Consider the following 20,329-nt stretch of genomic DNA (forward strand, 5'->3'; position numbering starts at 1 on the left):
GGAGGCTGAAGGGATGTAACCTGTCACCTCTGATCCTCTCTAACTTTTACCGCTGCACTATAGAGAGCATCCTGACAAACTGTATCACAGTATGGTATGGCAGCTGTACCTACTATGACTGGAAAGCCCTGCAGCGGGTAGTCAAAACTGCCCAACGCATTACCGGCACCCGGCTACCGACCATAGAGCACATATACCAGAAACGCTGTCTACGGAGGTCACGGTCCATCATCAAAGACCCTAACCACCCCAGCCACAGTCTGTTCGCCCTCCTGCCATCTGGGAGACGCTACAGATGCATTCGCACCCGTACGACCAGATTTAGGAACAGCTTCTTTCCCAGGGCTGTCATCCTACTGAACTCCACAAATAAACTCTAAAGCCTGCACATCTGCCAATGCACTTTATTATGGTTATGTTTATGTTAATGTATTACAAGCCAAATGTATGTTGAATGTTTAAATGTCTTAATCCAAATGTACACTCTCGGGAGCCGCAAGCCTACATTTCGTTGTACTGCACTTGTGCACTAACAATGACAATAAAAGTTGATTTGATTTGATTTGATTTGAGTGGAGGAGAAGCATCCGGGAAGGCGCCGAGCACCTCGAGTCTCTTCGCTGGGAGCAAGCGGAAGCCAAGCGCAAGCAGTGCACGTCAACCCAAGCACCCCACCCACCCGCCCCTTCAACCACTGTCTACCCCACCTGTGACAGAGACTGTAGGTCCCGCATTGGACTCATCAGTCACCTGAGAAGCAAGTCATCCTCGGTTCCGAGGGACTGCCTAAGAAGAAGAAGATGATGATAAGCCAATTCTTTTAATCTAATACTATCCTTAACTTCTTCAGTAAGCCATGGAAGTAGTAAAACATCCCAAAGCGCTTCATAGGAATGTAATTGGATAAAGAACTGACACTGAGCCAATGAAGGCGCTATTAGGACAGGTCATCGTCATATGTGTCTTCACACTGTTCCCTTTTGGGGAACTGTATGAAGTATTTCTAGCCGCGATTAACGCTCCTTCCGTGACCGTAACCATCTTCGTACCAGCCATTAGGGTGGTTAGTCCTATGGCGGGAGGGTTTTACAGGCTCCCACAACCCATACGAGGGGGGGGGGTGCGGCCACCCACACATGCAAGTATCCCGCTGGATGTCAACCCAGAATTTAGAGCCGGAACTCCGACTCCACTTGCCGGGACTGTCTGGAGCGGGGTTCGAAACCCTACACCTTCCGGCCCAGCGGCGGGGATGCTACCGCTACGCCAAAGGCTCACTCCATTAGGACAGGTGACCAAAGGCTTGGTCAAAAGGTAGGTTTTAAGGAGTGTCTTAAAGGAGGAGAGGTAGAGAGGTTTAGGGAGGGAATTTCAGAGGTTAAGGCCTTGGCAGCTGAAGGCACAACAACAACAACTTGTATTTATATAGCACCTTTAATGTAGTAAAACATCCCAAGGTGTTGCACGAAAGTATTTCAAGACAAAAGGCACGGCCGCCAATGGTGGAGCGAAGAAAATCGGGGATGCACAAGAAGCCAGAATTGGAGGAGCGCAGAGATCTCGGAGGGTTGTAGGGCTGGAGGAACTTAGAGATAGGGAGGGGATAAGAGGTAGAATCATAGAAAGTTACAGCACGGAAGGAGGCCATTTCGGCCCATCGTGTCCACGCCGGCCAACAAAGAGCTCTCCAGCCTAATCCCATTTCCCAGCTCTTGGTCCGTAGCCCTGCAGGTTAGAGCATCCCAAGTGCACATCCAAGTACTTTTTAAATGTGGTTCGGGTTCCTGCCTCTACCACCCTTTCAGGCAGTGAGTTCCAGACCCCCACAACCCTCTGGGTGAAGACATTTCCCCTCAAATCCCCTCTAAACCTTCCACCAGTTACTTTAAATCTGTGCCCCCTGGTTTTTGACCCCTCTGCTAAGGGAAATAGGTCCTTTCTATCCACTCTATCTAGGCCCCTCATAATTTTATACACCTCAATAAGGTCTCCCCTCAGCCTCCTCTGTTCCAAGGAAAACCAACCCAGCCTATCCAGTCTTTCCTCATAGCTAAGATTCTCTACTCCTGGCAACATCCTTGTAAATCTCCTCTGTACCCTCTCTAGTGCAATCACATCTTTCCTGTAATGTGGTGACCAGAATTGCACACAGTACTCTAGCTGAGGCCTAACTAGTGTTTTATACAGTTGAAGCATAACCCCCCTGCTCTTGTATTCTACGACACGGCTAATAAAGGCAAGCATTCCGTATGCCTTCGTAACTACCTTATCTACCTGGCCTGCTACCTTCAGGGATCTGTGGACATGCACTCCAAGGTCCCTTTGTTCCTCTACACGACTCAGTGACCTACAATTTAATGTGTATTCCCTTTCCTTGTTAGCCCTCCCCAAATGCATTACCTCTCACTTCACCGGATTGAATTCCATTTGCCACTGTTCTGCCCACCTGACCAATTTATTGATATCTTCCTGCAGTCTACAACTTCCTTCTTCAGCATCAACCACACAGCCAATTTTAGTATCATCTGCAAACTTCTTAATCATACCCCCTATATTCAAGTCTAGATCATTGATATATACCACAAACAGCAAGGGACCTAGTACTGAGCCCTGTGGAACCCCACTGGAAACAGCCTTCCAGTCATAAAAACACCCATCAACCATTACCCTCTGCTTCCCGTCTCCGAGCTAGTTTTGAATCCAACTTGACACTTTGCCCTAGATCCCATGGGCTTTTAACTTCGTGACCAGTCCGCCATGTGGAACCTTATCAAAAGCCTTGCTAAAGTCCATATAAACTACATCAAACGCACTACCCAGATCTACTCTCCTTGTTACCTCCTCAAAAAATTCAATCAAGTTTGTCAGACACAACCTTCCCTTAACAAATCCGTGCTGACTATCCTTGATTAATCCGTGTCTTTCTAAATGAAGATTTATCCTGTCCTTCAGAATTCTTTCCAATAATTTTCCCACCATCGAGGTTAGGCTGACTGGCCTGTAATTACTCGGTCTATCCTTTTCTCCCTTTTTAAACAAGGGTACTACATTAGCAGTCCTCCAGTCCTCCACACCACACCTGAAGCCAGAGAGGATTGAAAAATGATGGTCAGAGCCTCTGCTATTTCCACTTTTGCTTTGCTTAACATCCTGGGGTACATTTCATCCGGGCCTGGGGATTTATCCACTTTTAAAGCTGCTAAACACCTTAATACTTCCTCTCTCACTATGTTTATTTCATCTAATATTTCACACTCCTCCCCCCCGATAGCAATGTCTGCTTTGCCCCTCTGCTTTGTGAAAAAGGTAGGTTTTAAGGAGCATCTTAAAGAACATGTCTTCCCTGCGTTTAAAAGAAATCTAATAACAGGCTACTAAATCCAGTGCCTGTCTCTTAGTGAAATGAGTTAACATATCTACACCCTCGACCTCTGTTCTGCCCTTTCCTTGCTTTTTTGTCTCCCCCTCCTCCCCTGATGAAGGGTATCCACGTTCCCTCATGCTGTGTATTTCCACCAATCTTTGCTATTTTTCAATATTTTCAGATTCTCCATGTTATGTTCATAAATAACTAGACGTTTTCATTATGAACAGCTAGCTTGAGCTAGTCATTTATTCAGCCATGTGGACTAGTGTACAGGCATCCATCTTGACTACTGCCTTGTGGGTAGCCCCTTACTAAACATACAGCTCCACCTAGTGTACCATTCTAGAATGACATGTTACTGATCATTACATCCCCCTTCCTTAGAGGTTAAACAAAATCAATATCAATCAATATCAATCAATCATAACAACATAAACATCTTCTCAACAGTCAACACATTTTCAAAGCTTTACTTTATGCACTTTAAGCTTTTCATTCTTTTATTATAGTTTACTCAAAGATTAAGTCTATCAGGCTTTTTTACTTCACGTGTGGATCTTCTCAGCACAGGTAAGTCTGATGTGTTTTCATGAGAGCCTGTATGTGTATTTGTGTTAGATTGTTCTGAGGTGAGTGACAAGATTCAGTTGCGGCATTGTCATCGATTTGCTCTTGGATAGTTTCTTGTGTTTTCAGGAGGGAATGGCGGTTCCTCCTGAGAATCTGTCCTTCCTCAGTTCTAACAGTGTATGACCTTGGTCCTACTTCCTCAAGAACTGTAGCTTTCCTGTTCCATGCACCTGGATCCTCAATCCTGACAACATAGAAGATAGGAGCAGGAGTAGGCCATTCGGCCCTTCGTGCCTGCTCCGCCATTTAATGAGATCATGGCTGATCCTTTAATTCAGTATCCCGTCCCCGCCTTCTCTCCGTAACCCTTAACCCCTTTTGCCCGTAGAAATATATCTAATTCCCTCTTAAATATATTTAATGAGCTGGCGTACACTGCCCTCTGTGGCAATGAGTTCCACAGGTTCACCACTCTCTGAGTGAAGAAATTCCCCCTCATCTCTGTCCTAAATGGTTTAGCCCTTATCCTTAAATTATGTCCTCTAGTTCTGTTCTCACCCGCCAAGGGAAACATTCCTTCTGCATCCAGTCTGTCTAGACCTGTCAGAATTTTATACACTTCTATGAGGTCCCCTCTCAATCTTCTAAACTCCAGTGTGTACATCCCTAAACTACATAGTCTCTCCTCATAGGTCATTCCCGCCATTCCTGGTATCAGCCTGGTGAATCGCCGCTGCACCCCCTCCATGGCAAGAACATCCTTCCTCAGATGAGGCGACCAAAACTGTACACAGTACTCGAGGTGTGGTCTCACCAGTGCCCTGTACAGCTGCAGCAAGGTATCCCTGTTCCTGTATTCTAACCCTTTTGCTATGAAGGCCAGCATACCGTTTGCCTTCTTGACCGCCTGTTGCACCTGCATGCTCGCCTTCAGTGACTGGTGTACAAGAACACCCAGGTCTCTCTGTACTTCCCCCTCTCCCAATCTATTGCCATTTAAATAATAATTTGCCCTCCCGTTCCTGCACCCAAGGTGGATAACTTCGCACTTGTCCACATTATAGTGCATCTGCCATTTATCCGCCCAATCGCCCAGTCTGTCCAAATCGCTCTGGAGCTTCCTGGTCTCTTCCTCTGAGCCCACCCCACCTCCTAGTTTAGTGTCGTCTGCAAATTTGGAAATGCTGCATCCGACTCCCTGATCCAGGTCATTAATGTAAATTGTGAACAGCTGGGGGCCCAGGACAGATCCCTGTGGTACCCCACTTGTTACTGCCTGCCATTCAGAAAATGAGCCGTTTATTCCAACTCTCTGTTTTCTATCTGACAGCCAGTTCCCTATCCACGCCAAAACTTTCCCCTTTATCCCATGAGCCTCAATTTTCCATGCTAATCTTTTATGTGGGACCTTATCGAAGGCCTTTTGGAAGTCCAGGTACACCACATCTACTGGCTCTCCCCCATCTATTCTACCAGTTACTCCCTCAAAAAATTCCAATAGATTAGTCAAGCACGATTTACCCTTTGTAAATCCATGTTGACTCTGTCCTATCCTGTCCCCATTTGCTAAGTGCTCCGCTATTTCATCCTTAATGATGGACTCCAGCATTTTGCCCACAACTGATGTAAGGCTTACAGGTCTGTAATTACCTGCTTTTTCCCTACCCCCCTTTTTGAATAGTGGGGTAACGTTAGCTACCCTCCAATCCATCGGCACTGTTCCCGAGTCTAATGAATTCTGAAAAATCATCCTTAGTGCATCCGCTATCTCTAGGGCCACCTCCTTCAGTACCCTAGGATGCATGTTATCAGGCCCTGGGGATTTGTCCACCTTCAATCCCTTTAGCTTCCTTAACACCATATCCTTAGAGATATTGATTTGCGTCAGTTCCTCCTTTGCCAATGTCCCTATTTTTCCCGATATCCCAGGGAGGTTTTTTGTGTCTTCCTTCGTAAAGACTGACCCAAAGTATGCATTTAGTTGATCTGCCATTTCCTTATTTCCCATTATATATTCCCCCGTATCTGACTGCAATGGACCAACTTTGGTTTTCACCAGTCTTTTCCTTTTGATATATTTATAAAAGCTTTTGGAGTTAGTTTTTATATTTTCCGCCAGCTTGTTTTCGTAAGCTATTTTGCCCCTCTTGATCATGCCCTTTGCCCTCCTTTGCTCTATCTTAAACTGTTCCCAATCTTCCGCTCTGGCGCTTTTTTTGGCTATTTTATACGCCCTATCTTTGGATTTTATGCTGTCTCTAATTTCCCCTGTTATCCACGGTTGAGTCACCTTTTTAGATTTCCTTTTATGCCAGATTGGTATAAACAATTTTTGCAATTTTGTCATTCTATCTTTAAATGTTTGCCATTGTTTATCTACCTCCAGTCCTCTCAGGAACGTTGTCCAATCAGACCTACTCAGTTCCCGTCTCATGGCATCATAATTCCCCTTGTTTAAATTCAGGACCTTAGTCTCTGAGTCAATTTCTTCGCTCTCCATTTCGAGTGAGAAATCGATCATGTTATGATCGCTCTGACCCAAGGGTCCCCGTACAACAAGATTACTGATTAGTCCCTTCTCATTGCACAGTACCCAGTCCAACATCATCCCTTGTCAATGGTTTCAGAGTTTTGGATGACTTGTCATAGTTTGATTTCTGTTTCAGCTTTAACAGTTGAAGTCTCTGTCTCAGTTCCTTACTCTGCTTTTCTTTTGCACAGCAGGGTAGCGTGGTGCACAACTTGCGGCCCATTAGGAGCTCAGCAGGTGAAGAACCAGAGTCTAGAGGGGAGGCTCGGTAGCTCAGCAGGGCGAGATAAGGATCAGACTTGCTTTCTGTTACTTTCTTCAGTAGCTGTTTGAGAACTTGAACACCTTTCTCTGCCTTACCATTCGACTGAGCATACAGAGGACTGGATGTGATGTGTTGAAAGTCATAATGTGCTGCAAACTGTTGCCACTCCTTACAGTTGAAGTACGGACCATTGTCGCTAACGGCAATCCTGGGAATTCCATGTCTGGCGGAGATGGATTTAACATGCATTATGACACTGCTTGCTGATGTGCTTGAGAGCAGTGCCATCTCAGGATAGTTAGAATAGTAGTCAATCACTATTAGATAGTCTTTACCATTCAAATGAAAGAGGTCCATACCAACCTTTTGCCATGGTGCTGTTGGTAAGTCAGCTACTATCATTGGTTCCTTTGCTTGTTTGTTTTGGTGTTTCTGACATGTCTCACATTTGCCTATCATATTCTCAATGTCCTTATTTATGCCAGGCCAATAAACAGTGTCTCTTGCTCTACTTTTGCATTTTTCAATTCCGAGGTGTCCCTCATGAATCATTTTGAGCATGTCTCAACGTAGAGCCTGTGGAATGACTATTCTGTTCTGTTTTAGTAATAGTCCACTTGCGACACTTAACTCTGACCTCATGTGATAGTACTTTGGACAGGAACCTTTTGGCCAACCATGATGAATGTTCTCTATTACTGTTTGTAACACTGTGGCCTAGAAATTCGGTGGGGTTAGCGCCCAATTAGAGGCCTTAGAGGGTCTTGCGCCGGAATTATAGCTGGTAACGAAATTGCGTTGGGCCCTACCATCGGCATTAGCCGGTAGCGCTGCGCCGGCACCGATGACGTCATCGGTGTGTGCAGCATCCCGGTTGCCGTGGTAACCCGGCCCCAAGCCCAAATTCAGTTGCGGCCGCCTCGCCCGTGGCAGCCGCAACCAACGATTGTTGAAAGGGATGTTACACTCGTTTGCGCCGGTGCATAAAGGAGGAGCGGCGGCCGGCCGCTTTCCCGGCGGCCGCCTGCCCGCACCTCCCTCCCCGGACTCCTCCACCACCCCCCCGCGGCACTGATGTGTGTGGCCCGCGAGCCCGGCTCTTCCCCGAGGTGCCGGGCTCATTTGTCGGGCGAATCGACCGGCCAGCGGTCGGCTGCAGGCAGCTCCTCCTTAACAGAAGGAGGAGGCCTACAGTACCCCAGCCTGCTGCACCGCCTCGGGTGCCGCAGCGGGGGATTAGCGCCTCAAAACTGCACTGAACGCCCATAGTGAGGCGCTAAAACCCTCCATTAGCGCCCGCCGCCGTCTGGGCCCGGGGCAACCGAATTTTCGTCGGGCGCAGCGGCATTAACGCCGGCGCAAAATTTCGGGCGCTAAAGCCCTGGCGGACCCACAACCGAATTTCTAGGCCTGTATCTTTTATTGTTTCTTCTGCTATTTGCTTTGATTTTGTGTCTGACATGGGCAGCGCAGCAGTGACCATACTCACATGAACATTCACGTCTTCCTCAGTAGAGCTCACATGACTCATTGTGGGTGCTCGGGATAGTGCATCTGCTAACACTATGTGTTTGCCTGGTATGTAGATCAGTTCAAAGTCATATCTTTGCAGCTTCATCATTAGTCTTTTAATCCCTGGAGACATCTCATTCAGATTTTTTTAATGATGGCAACCAGTGGGCAGTGGTCTGTCTCAACTGTGAAGGTGGGAAGTCCATATATGTAGCCATGGAACTTTTCTAGTCCAACTGCCAAGCCTAGACATTCCTTTACAATCTGGGCGTATCGACACTCAGAGTCAGTCATAGACCTGGAGGCATAGGCAACAGGCTTCCAATCTTCACCCTCTGCTTGTAGCAAGACTGCGCCGAGGCCATCTTTTGATGCATCCGTTGACACTTTGATTCTCTTTGTTGGGTCAAAGAAGGTGAGTACAGGTGTGGTTGTCAGCACTGTTTTGAGGTTCATCCACTCTTGTTCATGTCTTTCTGTCCATGTGAACTCATTTGTTTTATGTAGCAGGTCTCGCAGACAGGCTGTCTTGGCTGACAAGTTAGGAATGAACTTTCCAATGAAGTTTATCATCCCCATGATGCATAGCACTCCTTTTTTGTCAGTGGGTCGGGGCATGTTGAGTATGGCGTTTACTTTTTCCATATCTGGCTCTATTCCTTTACCAGATAGATTATCTCCTAGGAAAGTGACTTCCTGGATGCCAAACTAACACTTGGCTTTGTTGAGCTTCAGTCCATTCAGGCGTATGCTCTGTAGCACTTTAGTCAGTCTCTCACTGTGTTCTTTCAGTGTGGAGCCCCAGATGATGATGTCATCAACATAGACCCAAACTCCTTCCAGACCTTCAATTATGTGTTCCATCACTCTATGAAAGATTTCAGATGCAGATATTATCCCGAAAGGCATTCTGAGGAAACAATACCTGCCAAATGGTGTGTTGAAGGTACAGTATTTGGTGCTCTCTTCATCCAGTTTTAGTTGCCAAAATCCTGGTGAGGCATCGAGCTTTGTGAAGTATCTGGCACCTGACATTTCACTGGTGATTTCTTCTCGTTTGGGAATCTGGTAGTGTTCACATTTTATGTTTGCATTTAAGTCCTTTGGATCCATGCATACTCTTAGATCATTGTTCTTTTTCTTTACAGATACCATGGAGTTAACCCAGTCTATTGGCTCTTCGACTTTCCTGATGACTCCTACTGTGGTCATTCTGTCCAGTTCTTTCTTGAGCCGGTCATGCAGGGGTGCTGGAACTGTCCATGGAGCATGTACCACTGGCTGAGCATCCTCCTTTAGCTGGATCTTGTAAGTGAATGTTAGAACTCCAAATCCTTTGAACACATCCTGGAAATTACTCACTACAGAATCCACCGAGTCATCTGGTCTGCTTATGGCACAATTTATACGGTAGACTCTCTTAACCAGTTCTAAGTCTTCACAAGCTTTGTCACCTAGTAGTGAATCAAGTCCTTCAGCCACAACAGAAAACATGAGATGATGCACTTTGTCTTTGACTGTCACTTTAAGTCTGTGTACACCTAAGCTATCTATTTTCTGTCCATTATAGTTCTTCAGTAGTGCTGACTTTTTCTGTATTTTGGGCTTTTCTTTCATATTTTTAATGTCACTCATACTGATTAAGTTTGCTTTTGCCCCAGTGTCTAGTTTGAATGTAACTAATGCTCCATTTACCTGCAGTGGCATTACCCATTTTTCCTCTTTTACTGCATTAACTTTGTGTTCAGCATTGTCCATTCCTGAGGGCTGCACATTTTCTGTATCCTTTTTGATATTATTGTCACATGACACCATTCCTACAAAACATGTCTCACTTAAATCAGTGTCCTCAATCACATTGACTTGTTGTCCTTTCTTTGAATTTAATTTTGAAAAGCATTGTTTGGCAAAGTGATTCTTTCCATTACATTTTGTGCACATTTTCCCAAACGCTGGGCATTGTCTTGGCTGGTGCTGGTAACCACAGCGTTTACAATTAAAAATTCCATCCTCCGATTGCTTTGCATTTCTGTTCTGCCCACTTTTCTTCCCCTTGTAGGACACAGCACCGACAGCAGCACTATCACTTACTACAGTCGCATTGGCCCAGTAATTCCGTTCCAAACGCATGAGTACGGTTGGGGTACTCACGCGTCTGGCCGGAGGAAATGCCGGTTTTCAGCATGCACAGCGCATGCGGGGAAAACCTGCATTTCCTGTCCTCTGAACGAAGGGGTTCAGAGGCAGAACGTGTGCGACTGCACAGGCAGTGCGTGCGCAGTAAAATTCGCCGGTTTCATTCATGCTTTCAGTGAGGTTAAGTCCTTACAACTTACACATGAAAAAAGCATGAGTACAGTTGCTCCAGAGGCTGCGGAGGAAGATATATTTTATCGTGGAGCTTCTGAAAGGCAATATTTTTGTTTGGGAAAGGGAGGAAAGTTATTTTAAGAAACGCTGAGGTAAGTTTTAAAGTTTAATTTTTTTTTTAACCGGGTTTTCAGTACTGTAGGTAGAAGGAGCAATTGTGGCTGTGTGAATTGAATTTGCTGTGTTTATTAAATGTGAAAATGACTGTTCTAAAATGAATAATGTAACATTTCCAACATTTTTAAGAAAGAAACTTTTCATCAGTAATATATTCTTTTAAGTAATTATGTATGTATGTCCGTATATATTCCTTTACGTATATGTATGTATGTATTTATTCCTTTACTTATGTGTATGAATGTATGGCCTAGAAATTCAGTTGCGTTCGCCAGCCGTTAACGCCATAAGAGGGGTAGATTTCCAGCGCTAGGCACTTAGCGCCCGGGCGCAGGCCGATCTGCACCTACGCCCAACTTCAGTTGACATTTAGCGCCGGCGCAAAGTGTTTGCGTCCGCTCAGCTGCGCGCGCAGCTTATGACGTCATTTCGTCGTGCAACGCTGTTTGTGCGCCCCAAACCGGAAATTCAGTGGCGCCCGCCCAATGTGGGCGTGGCGCTGTTAAGAACTGTGAAGTGGAACGCAGCAGAGGCCCTGCGGGCCTCGGGGAGCGCTAATTAAAGGGCACTTACACTGAACTATAAAGGCCAGCCATTTTGCTGCAATGACTTTAGTGCTTTGGATTTCTGGACAGAGACCAAGGAACAGACCTTACTGATTTGGGACAACATAGGAGAGGTATTTTTGGCTTCTGGCCAGAGCTTTGAAATTTGACTCATTGTGATTTCACTGTTTGCAAGTTTATTATGGGGGCTGCATGGGGTTCCAACCCTCAGTTCCAGCATTATGTGCGAAGGGCTCGCAGACGCTGTGTGAGAGGGCCAGCCATGCCTAGACGCAGAGGGGCCATCAGGCGTCGGCAACGTAGGCCTTACCCACTCAGGGAATACCGGCAGCAGGTGTCCTATCTCACCATGACTGCCGCGCATTGTGTTAAGAGGCTGTGCTTCAGAAGGGAGGTGGTTGCAGAGATCTGCCAGCTGCTTCACAGAGATCTGCGTCCACAGCTGATGTGCAGGACATCTCTGTCGGTGGAAGTGAAGGTCACGGTGGCTCTGAACTTTTATGCAAGCGGCTCCTTCCAAGCCGCTGCTGGGGACATAGCGAACATCTCCCAGTTCGCCGTGCATCGCTGCATCCGACAGGTCACCGATGCCCTTTTCGCAAGGAGACACCAATTCATCTCCTTCCCCATGACCCTAGAGAGGCAGGAGCAGCGTGCAGTCGGATTTGCCAGGATCGCCGACTTCCCCATGGTGCAGGGTGCCATTGACTGCACGCATGTGGCTATGCGGGCACCTATCGACAATGCCGAGGATTACCGCAACCGGAAGGGCTACCATTCCCTCAATGTACAGCTGGTGTGTGACCACAGGCAGCGCATTCTAGCTGTCAATGCCCGCTTTCCAGGAAGCAGCCACGATGCATTTATCCTGCGCCAGACTACTGTGGCTGACATGTTCGAGGCACAGCCTCCACCAAGGGGATGGCTTATTGGGGACAAGGGCTACCCTTTGTGTACATGGCTCATGACCCCGCTCCGCGCGCCCAGGACCCCTGCGGAGGAGGCATACAACGAAAGCCATCAAGCCACAAGGAACATCATAGAGCAAACGATTGGCGTCCTCAAGCAACGGTTCCGCTGCCTGGATCGTTCCGGCGGATCTCTACAGTATTCGCCGGATAGAGTCTCCCAGTTCGTCGTCGTTTGCTGCATGCTGCACAACCTGGCTATCCGCAGGACTCAGGCACTGCCACCTCGCGTTGGACCACCACCTCAGGAGGACGAGCAGGAGGACCATGAGGAGGAGGAGGAGGAGGAGGAGTACCAGCCCAGGAGGGAGCCACAAGGTCCAAGGGCCGTCCGCCGGCGGCTTATTGAACAACACTTCTAGGCCCCCTGTCAGGGAATGGCTTGTGGCAATGAACGCACCTGAATGCAGCCGCTCCGCAAGCCCTCAGCCGGTTAACGCAACAACCACTTGAAACATGACACCTGGACAAGCTGAATAAATAAAAAGCTTTATTTAACAAACTCAGGGCCCTTCCCACATGAAACAGAAAAACAGACAAGACCCCCAAAAGACAGTCAAAAACATATCTCACTCCCACAACCTGGGGAGGAATAACAAAAATCGTCCATCCAATTGGCCTTCATCCTCGGCCTTACCAAAATAAGCCCCCCCCCTCCAGAACACAAACACCCCCATATAAAAAAACATTTGCCTTCATCTTCGGCCTTACCAAAATAAGCCCCCCCCCCTCCAGAACACAAACATCCCCATATAAAAAAAACAGTTGGCAACACACTCTACTTGGTGTGCCGAGAGGGCGAGACCTTGTGCAGGCTTCTCCGGCCCCTGCCCGACCTGTTGCTCCGCCTCAACCTGGGCCCTGTGGGTGTTGCAAGGCTGGGGGAAGGCTCCTGAGGGGCACAATGCGTGACGGCAGATGCCCTTGGGGGTCGGCCTAGACAAGGTCCGGCCCTGGAGGGGCCGGCTGCTGACTGCTGCAGCTGTGGCTGGCCAGCATCAGTCTCTCCAGCAGCTCGTCGCACCTTGGCTGGGGGAGTGGCAGTGGCGGCTGCAGCAATGGGGGCAAGCTGGCTGATGCCAGGCGCTCGCTGGTCGCCAGAGACACTGGCACTCGGCCGGGCTGGCACTGCAGCAAGCGCAGCAATCTGGTGAAGGCCAGACCGCTGTGCTGCAGCAGGGCGGCGGGTGCCCTGGCGATGCTTCCGTGACACAGCGAGTGTGGCAGAAGTGAGTGCGCGAACTGCCCTGATCTGTGCCCGCATCAGATCAGCCAGTGTGTGGACGGCACCACTCATGAACTCGCGACTCACGTCCTGTGCTGCCGCGAGTTGGTCGACACCCCTGGCCTGTGCTGCCGTGAGTTGCTCGACACCCCTGGCCTGTGAGTCCCCGAAATTGGCCACACTATGAGCCAGGGACTCAATGGCCTGAGGCAACTGTCCCACAACCCCCATGAACTCGTTGTGGCGCCGCTCCGAGGCCGCGGACATTTCATCAAGGAGGCGCACCTCCTGGGCGAGGACCGTCTCCGGACTGGAGGGCGGACTCTCCCTCTGGGGAGAAGGCCGCCGAGCTGCTCGACCCTTCCCGCGTGCCTGGACGCCACTGGGCCCAGCAACTGCCCTCCCCTGCAACACTTCCCCCCTCTGGGGAGAAGGCAGCCATGCTGCCCGACCCTTCCCGCGTGCCTGGACGCCACTGGGCCCAGGAGCTACACCCCCCTGCAACACTTCCCCCTGGCTCTCCTCCAGGCAAGACGTGTCCCCTCCATTGCCATCCCCTGGCGTGGATGAGGGTTCCCCCGATGTGCCGCCTTCCTCTTGGTCCTCGTCGTCCTCCTCTTCCGAGGGACTGGCACTCTCAGCTTCAGGGACCTCCTCCTCACCAGCTGAAAGCAGGAAGGCACAAGAGTAGCTTTAGAGTGAGGACAGGGCGTCAGCGAGGGAGGCATGAGTGGTGCCATTATGCGCATTGGTGGGACAGTGGCAAAGGATGTAGATCTGAAGCGCAAGGGGAACCAGAGAGGTCCAAACGGTCATGTCCTTACCATTGGGTCCCAGCACAGGGTCGGCATCTCCAATAGCAACGGGGCCAGTCACCCGGCCACGCATGAGTCGAGCCACGCTCTCCTCCAGCTGACTGGGCTCCTGGAACTGGGCACGGCCTCCCCCGGTGACAGTCTGGCTCTTCAAATTCCGCGCCAGCTTGGCCTGCAAGAGAAAGGACGGCCTCTAAGTACAGTGTGGTGCCCTGTTGTTGTGTGCACTGCCTCCCATGGTCGAATAGCTTGGCCAGTGTGTTAAGTGCAGAGAGTGCTATTGATGATCATGCCAGTGCCATAGCTGCGGGAGGAGGGCTGGCCATTAGGCCTTTGAGGTCCCTTTGCCCATAATGTGAGTTGCACATGCAAGGATGAGGAGGACACTGGAAAGGGTACTCACCCTGACCAACCGACTGAGGTCGTTGTACTTCTTGCGGCATTGGTCACCAGTCCTGGGGACATCGCTGTTGGCTGACACCCTCTGGGCGATTTCCCTCCAGGCTCTCCTGTACTGCCTCCTGGGAGCCTTCTTGCCACTGTCCGGGCACAAGATCTCTCTGTTCTTTTCCAACCCCCTAAGCAGCACCCTCAAAGCATGCTCTGAGAAGCGCTGCGCTCGTTCACGGGCCTTCTGCATGGCTTCAGGCGCTATTTGGGTCCACCAGCAGTGTTCAGGCCTAGCTGCAGGGCTCCACTATCCAGGGCGTGGCTGCAGACAAAGTCGACCCTTCCCCCTTTAAGAGCTGGCCGGCGTCAGGGTGTCTGCTGTCAATCAAAACATGACCGCACCTGCGCTGCGCCTGGCCTTGGCGTTATCAGTCCGCACCGCCGGCTTAGCGCCTAAAGATAGGAGTGCAACGTCAGTTTCAGCGCTTGCCCAAACTCCTTGGCCAAAGCTACTGAATTTCGGCGAAGTGGCCTCCACTTTCCGGCGGGCGCTAACTTTAGCGCCCGCCCGACTTTACCGCCCCAAAAGTGGCTATACTGAATTTCTAGGCCTATGTGTTTAATTATGACTTTCAGAGAAAGTAACTTATTGGAAAATCATCTCGGGCTGTGAAATTGATGAGGCGGGTATGATGTATTACCAAGACGATAACGCGTTTCTCCTGCCATAGGCCGGGGTGATTTTCTAGCCAGTCACTTCATTAAAATTACTTTAACAACTCTTTCCATTTCTTCCTTGCAAGGACGTCTGTGTAAGCAGGAGGCCTGTGAACGAGAAAAATGCCCGGGAACTGCTAGTAGCCAACACCTTCACGAGCTAGTGGCGCCTTGTACCTCCCCCTCCCCCGCAAGGCGAGGAAAGGAGCAGACACAATTTAAAGTGAAGCAGTGAACTTTTATTGCATCATAAAACAGCTTTCAGGGTCAGTTTTGATGTAGATAGTTTATAACTTTAAAATGTTAACTAGCTATTTCCTGCTTTTCAAACATTTGTAAACATGAATAGTTCAGAAAAAAATGTGTTAACATTTTAAAGTGACTTTTTCTGTTTTCTTAGTGCAATAAAGACATTCAAGGTGGAAACTAGCTATGTTCTAATTTTCAAATAGTTGTTGTAAAAATACTTTGGCTCCAATAAAAGTTGCTAATTTTTTTCAAACTGACTACAGGCTGCACTGTTTAAAGGAAAAGGTTACATATCCTTTCAGTCACAAATAAACATTTCAATGAAAACAGCAAACACAACATTTTACATGTCAATAAAATGAAAAATTTAACAATTGCACGATTTGCCCCCTCGCATCTGCGACTGAGGGTCCAAGGAGGTGCATTGCGCAAGAGGTCATCGTCGTACGTATCCTCACACTGTTCCCTTTCGGGAACTGTATGAAGTGGTGGAAGGATTTCTGGCCACGTTAACGCTCCTTCCGTGACCACAACCATCTTCATACCAGCCATTAGGGTGGTTAGTCCTATGGCGTGAGGGTTTTACGGGCTCCCACAACCCATCTGAGGGGGGGGCCACCCACACCCGCGGACGCAAATATCCCGCTGGATGTCCACCCAGAATTTATAGTTGGAGCTCCGACTCCACTTGCCGGGACTGTCTGGAGCGGGGTTCGAAACCCTAATCCTTCTGGCCCAGCGGCGGGGATGCTTACCGCTACGCAAAAGGCCCACTCCACGCAAAAGGTGACACCCATACGTTTCCTGCGCCTTTTCCCTCCCCGTGACTGGAGCCCTATGCTGCCACTTGAAAGACCAAGCTATCATCTGTCCTTTTTGCGGCGCCTTGGACTTCTCATTACCAATGATGAGCAGGCGCTGCGCCTCCACCTCGTTGAGGAGATTGCTGAGGTCATCATCAGTTCAATTGTGAGTTCTTTTAATGCCGTGAATTGTGCTCATTCCAGCCATTTCACGTTGCTAATCGGAGTGGGCCTTTGGCGCAGCGGTAGCATCCCCGCCGCTGGGCCAGACGGGGTAGGGTTTCGAACCCCGCTCCAGACAGTCCCGGCAAGTGGAGTCGGAGCTCCGGCTCTAAATTCTGGGTTGACATCCAGTGGGATATTTGCGTCCGTGGGTGTGGGTGGCCCCCCCCTCGTATAGGTTGTGGGAGCCCGTAAAACCCTCCCGCCATAGGACTAACCACCCTAATGGCTGGTACAAAGATGGTTACAGTCACGGAAGGAGCGTCAATCATGGCCAGAAATCCTTCCACCACTTCATATAGTTCCCCAAAGGGAACAGTGTGAAGACACGTACGACGACGACGTTGCTAATTAAATAAATGGAATGAAAAAAATGCTTTCAGGGCTTTTAAAAGTCTTTAAATTGCTTTAATTCTGTTTAAAACTACTTCAGATTCTTCAAAATAATGTAAACATTTTTAAAAGTTTATAAAAGTTACCGAAGGCTTCATAAAAATACCAAAAACCTAGTTAAAATGCTGCTCTGCATGTAAAAATGCTTTGCAGCTTGTGAGAAACATTGGGGGCGTGTCCTATTAAATGAGACCTCAAGGGGCGTGTCTCAGTTGCACTGTGCGCTCCAGGCTTCGCGCTGGCTGCACTCCTGGGCGGTGTGACGTCAGACGCTGCCCGGGAGTCATCATTTTAAAACAGGAATTCCAGGCGTCCCTGAAGCTCAACGGCCGGCGCGTCGGGTAAGTGCCGATCGGGGGCTTGCACACGCGGCAAGCCCCCGATCCTAATTTCTGCCCCTATATTATTAATTTCACTGAAAGTCTTTGCGTGCTGTTGAGCTAGCTCACTGGCATGGCATATTTTCACAGCTTTCTCCAATGTTAGTTCAGTTTCTCTCAACAAATGTTCCCTGACCTTTTTATCATGAATACCAAACACAATCTGGTCACGAATCATGGATGATTTGAGTTCAGAGAAATTACATGTCTGTGCTTTCAGTTTCAGATCGGTCACAAAGCTATCAAAAGTCTCATTTTGCTGCTGTGTCCGTGAACGGAACACGTACCTCTCATAGGTCTCATTCTTTTTGGGAGAACAATGTGTATCAAACTTCTTTAGCTCATCGTCTATTTTTTCTCTGTCCTCCTCTTGTTCAAATACAAACGTTTAAATACCTCTATCACCTGCGGGCCTGCAACCGTGAGCAGTAACGCTATTTTCCTTGCGTCTGGCTTCGTACCGAACCTGATGGCAGCAATGTAGAGTTCGAATTGTTGTTTGAAAGTCCGCCCATTGCAGTCGACATTCCCCGTGAGTTTCAAACCCTCCGGTGGCTTCAAATTCTCCATGTCACGTTTCACAATATTCAGCAGATATTACCAATCCTGGTACCATGTTATGTTCATAAATAACTAGATGTTTTCATTATGAACAGCTAGCTTGAGCTAGTCATTTATTCAGCCATGTGGACTAGTGTACAGGCATCCATCTTGACTACTGCCTTGTGGGTAGCCCCTTACTAAACATACAGCTCCACCTAGTGTACCATTCTAGAATGACATGTTACTGATCATTACACTCCAGCGCTCGCGGCTTTTCATTTGGCCTCTCTACTTTCCTCACTCACTGTTCGACTGCTGCGAGGCTGGAGGGGCAGGAGGCGTAGACGGCAGGAAGTCCATCTCCTCCATGGCGTCGATCATCAGATCCTGCAGGAGCTTCTGCTCGGCCTCAGCGAGGCCCGAGGTTCTGCAAGGAGCGCTGTCGCCTGAGCCGGCCTGAAAAGCAGACAAGGTTACAGCCAATCCATCAGGGCAACACTCAAGGAAGTCGACATGACAGGTGGTGAGTGTAGCATGCTTAGGGGAGGAACAGCTGACTTTGGACCTATGGTTCCCAAAGCTCTCCAGCACTGGGGGGTTTCCTCATCCCCCATGTCTGTTGTAGACTAATTGATAGAGACTGATTGCTAGGATTAATTAACAACTCCATTATCGTTGTATCATGAGACTACTAGGATGGTAGAAGGCGAACTAGAAGAACCTTGGTGTTTGTTCGTCTAGCAATTCCTCCGTTCCTGAGTCCTGGGAGCGGAGAGCGAGAGATAGTGGGACACAATGTTTAGTGGTGAGCTCGCACTTCCAGGAACCATATATGTTTATTTCCTCCCCACCACCACTCTCCTTGGAGACACGATATTTCCTAGACACGGGGACCAACAGATAGACAAGTGTTTTCTCCAGTCATGTACATTCCCATGCTGGGGTACGCATTCATCAGCACAAGCCCCGCACCGCTCACTCCCTCCCCCTCCTCCTCTCACCCAGCAGCTTATCCAAAGGGCAATTTATTGTTCGTCTGCCTAGATTAGTGATCCCCTCCCTCGGCCACCCCCGCCCGGCTCTCTAGAACTTCTGTGACAGTATTTTTGTTTATGATCAATTGTTTATTGGATGCTTTCTTGCTGGTCACAGAAGCCAGAGGGTTAAAGTTCGGTCATTTCCGGAAGCTGGCGAGGCTGCTGGTCATCTCACAGGCATCGATATATCTGTGGGTTGTACCTGTGGAACAGGCGGGGGCTCTTTTCTCTAGAAAAGAGAAGGCTGAGGTGTGACCTGATGGAGGTCTTCAAAATTATTACGGGGTTTGACAGGGTAGAGATAGAAATGATGATTCCGCTTGTGGGGGAGTCCAGAACTAGGGGTCATAAGTATAAGGTAATCACTAATAAATCCAATAGGGAATTCAGGAGCAACTTCTTTACTCAAAGAGTGGTGAGAATGTGGAGCTCACTACCACAGGGAGTAGTCAAAACGAATAGCAAAGATGCATTTAAGGGGAAGTTAGATAAGCACATGAGGGGGAAAGGAATAGAAGGATAGGGTGATGGGGTGAGATGAAGAGGGGTGGGAGGAGGCTCGTGTGGAGCATAAACACCGGCACGGACCTGTTGGGCCGAATGGCCTGTTTCTGTGATGTACATTCTCCCAAACCCGCAACCTCTTCCACCTAGAAGGGCAAGGGCAGCAGGCGCATGGGAACACCACCATCTCCAAGTTTCCCACTGTTATGTATTGTGTGTTCTCCTCCCACCTGTGGTGGCGCTGTCACAGGAGATAAATGGTTGGGTGTTCTTGGTTAAGTTTAGCTCTCTTTGTTTGGAACTTTCCAGAACTTCCTTTCATAGATACATAGATACATAGAAGATAGGAGCAGGAGTAGGCCATTCGGCCCTTCGTGCCTGCTCCGCCATTTAATGAGATCATGGCTGATCCTTTAATTCAGTATCCCGTCCCCGCCTTCTCTCCGTAACCCTTAACCCCTTTTGCCCGTAGAAATATATCTAATTCCCTCTTAAATATATTTAATGAGCTGGCGTACACTGCCCTCTGTGGCAATGAGTTCCACAGGTTCACCACTCTCTGAGTGAAGAAATTCCCCCTCATCTCTGTCCTAAATGGTTTAGCCCTTATCCTTAAATTATGTCCTCTAGTTCTGTTCTCACCCGCCAAGGGAAACATTCCTTCTGCATCCAGTCTGTCTAGACCTGTCAGAATTTTATACACTTCTATGAGGTCCCCTCTCAATCTTCTAAACTCCAGTGTGTACATCCCTAAACTACATAGTCTCTCCTCATAGGTCATTCCCG

At 48.7% G+C, this 20,329-nt stretch overlaps 1 pseudogene; it reads right to left on the bottom strand.

The window, feature by feature from the left end:
- The window catches only part of LOC147109053 (autophagy-related protein 2 homolog B-like), a 131,323-nt pseudogene that overhangs the window by 47,875 nt on the left and 63,119 nt on the right, over positions 1–20,329 (bottom strand).

The sequence above is a fragment of the Somniosus microcephalus genome, chromosome 12 (assembly GCF_052327205.1).
Source record: "Somniosus microcephalus isolate GS21.2 chromosome 12, FLI_Smic_1.0, whole genome shotgun sequence".
Taxonomy (NCBI): Eukaryota; Metazoa; Chordata; class Chondrichthyes; order Squaliformes; family Somniosidae; genus Somniosus; species Somniosus microcephalus.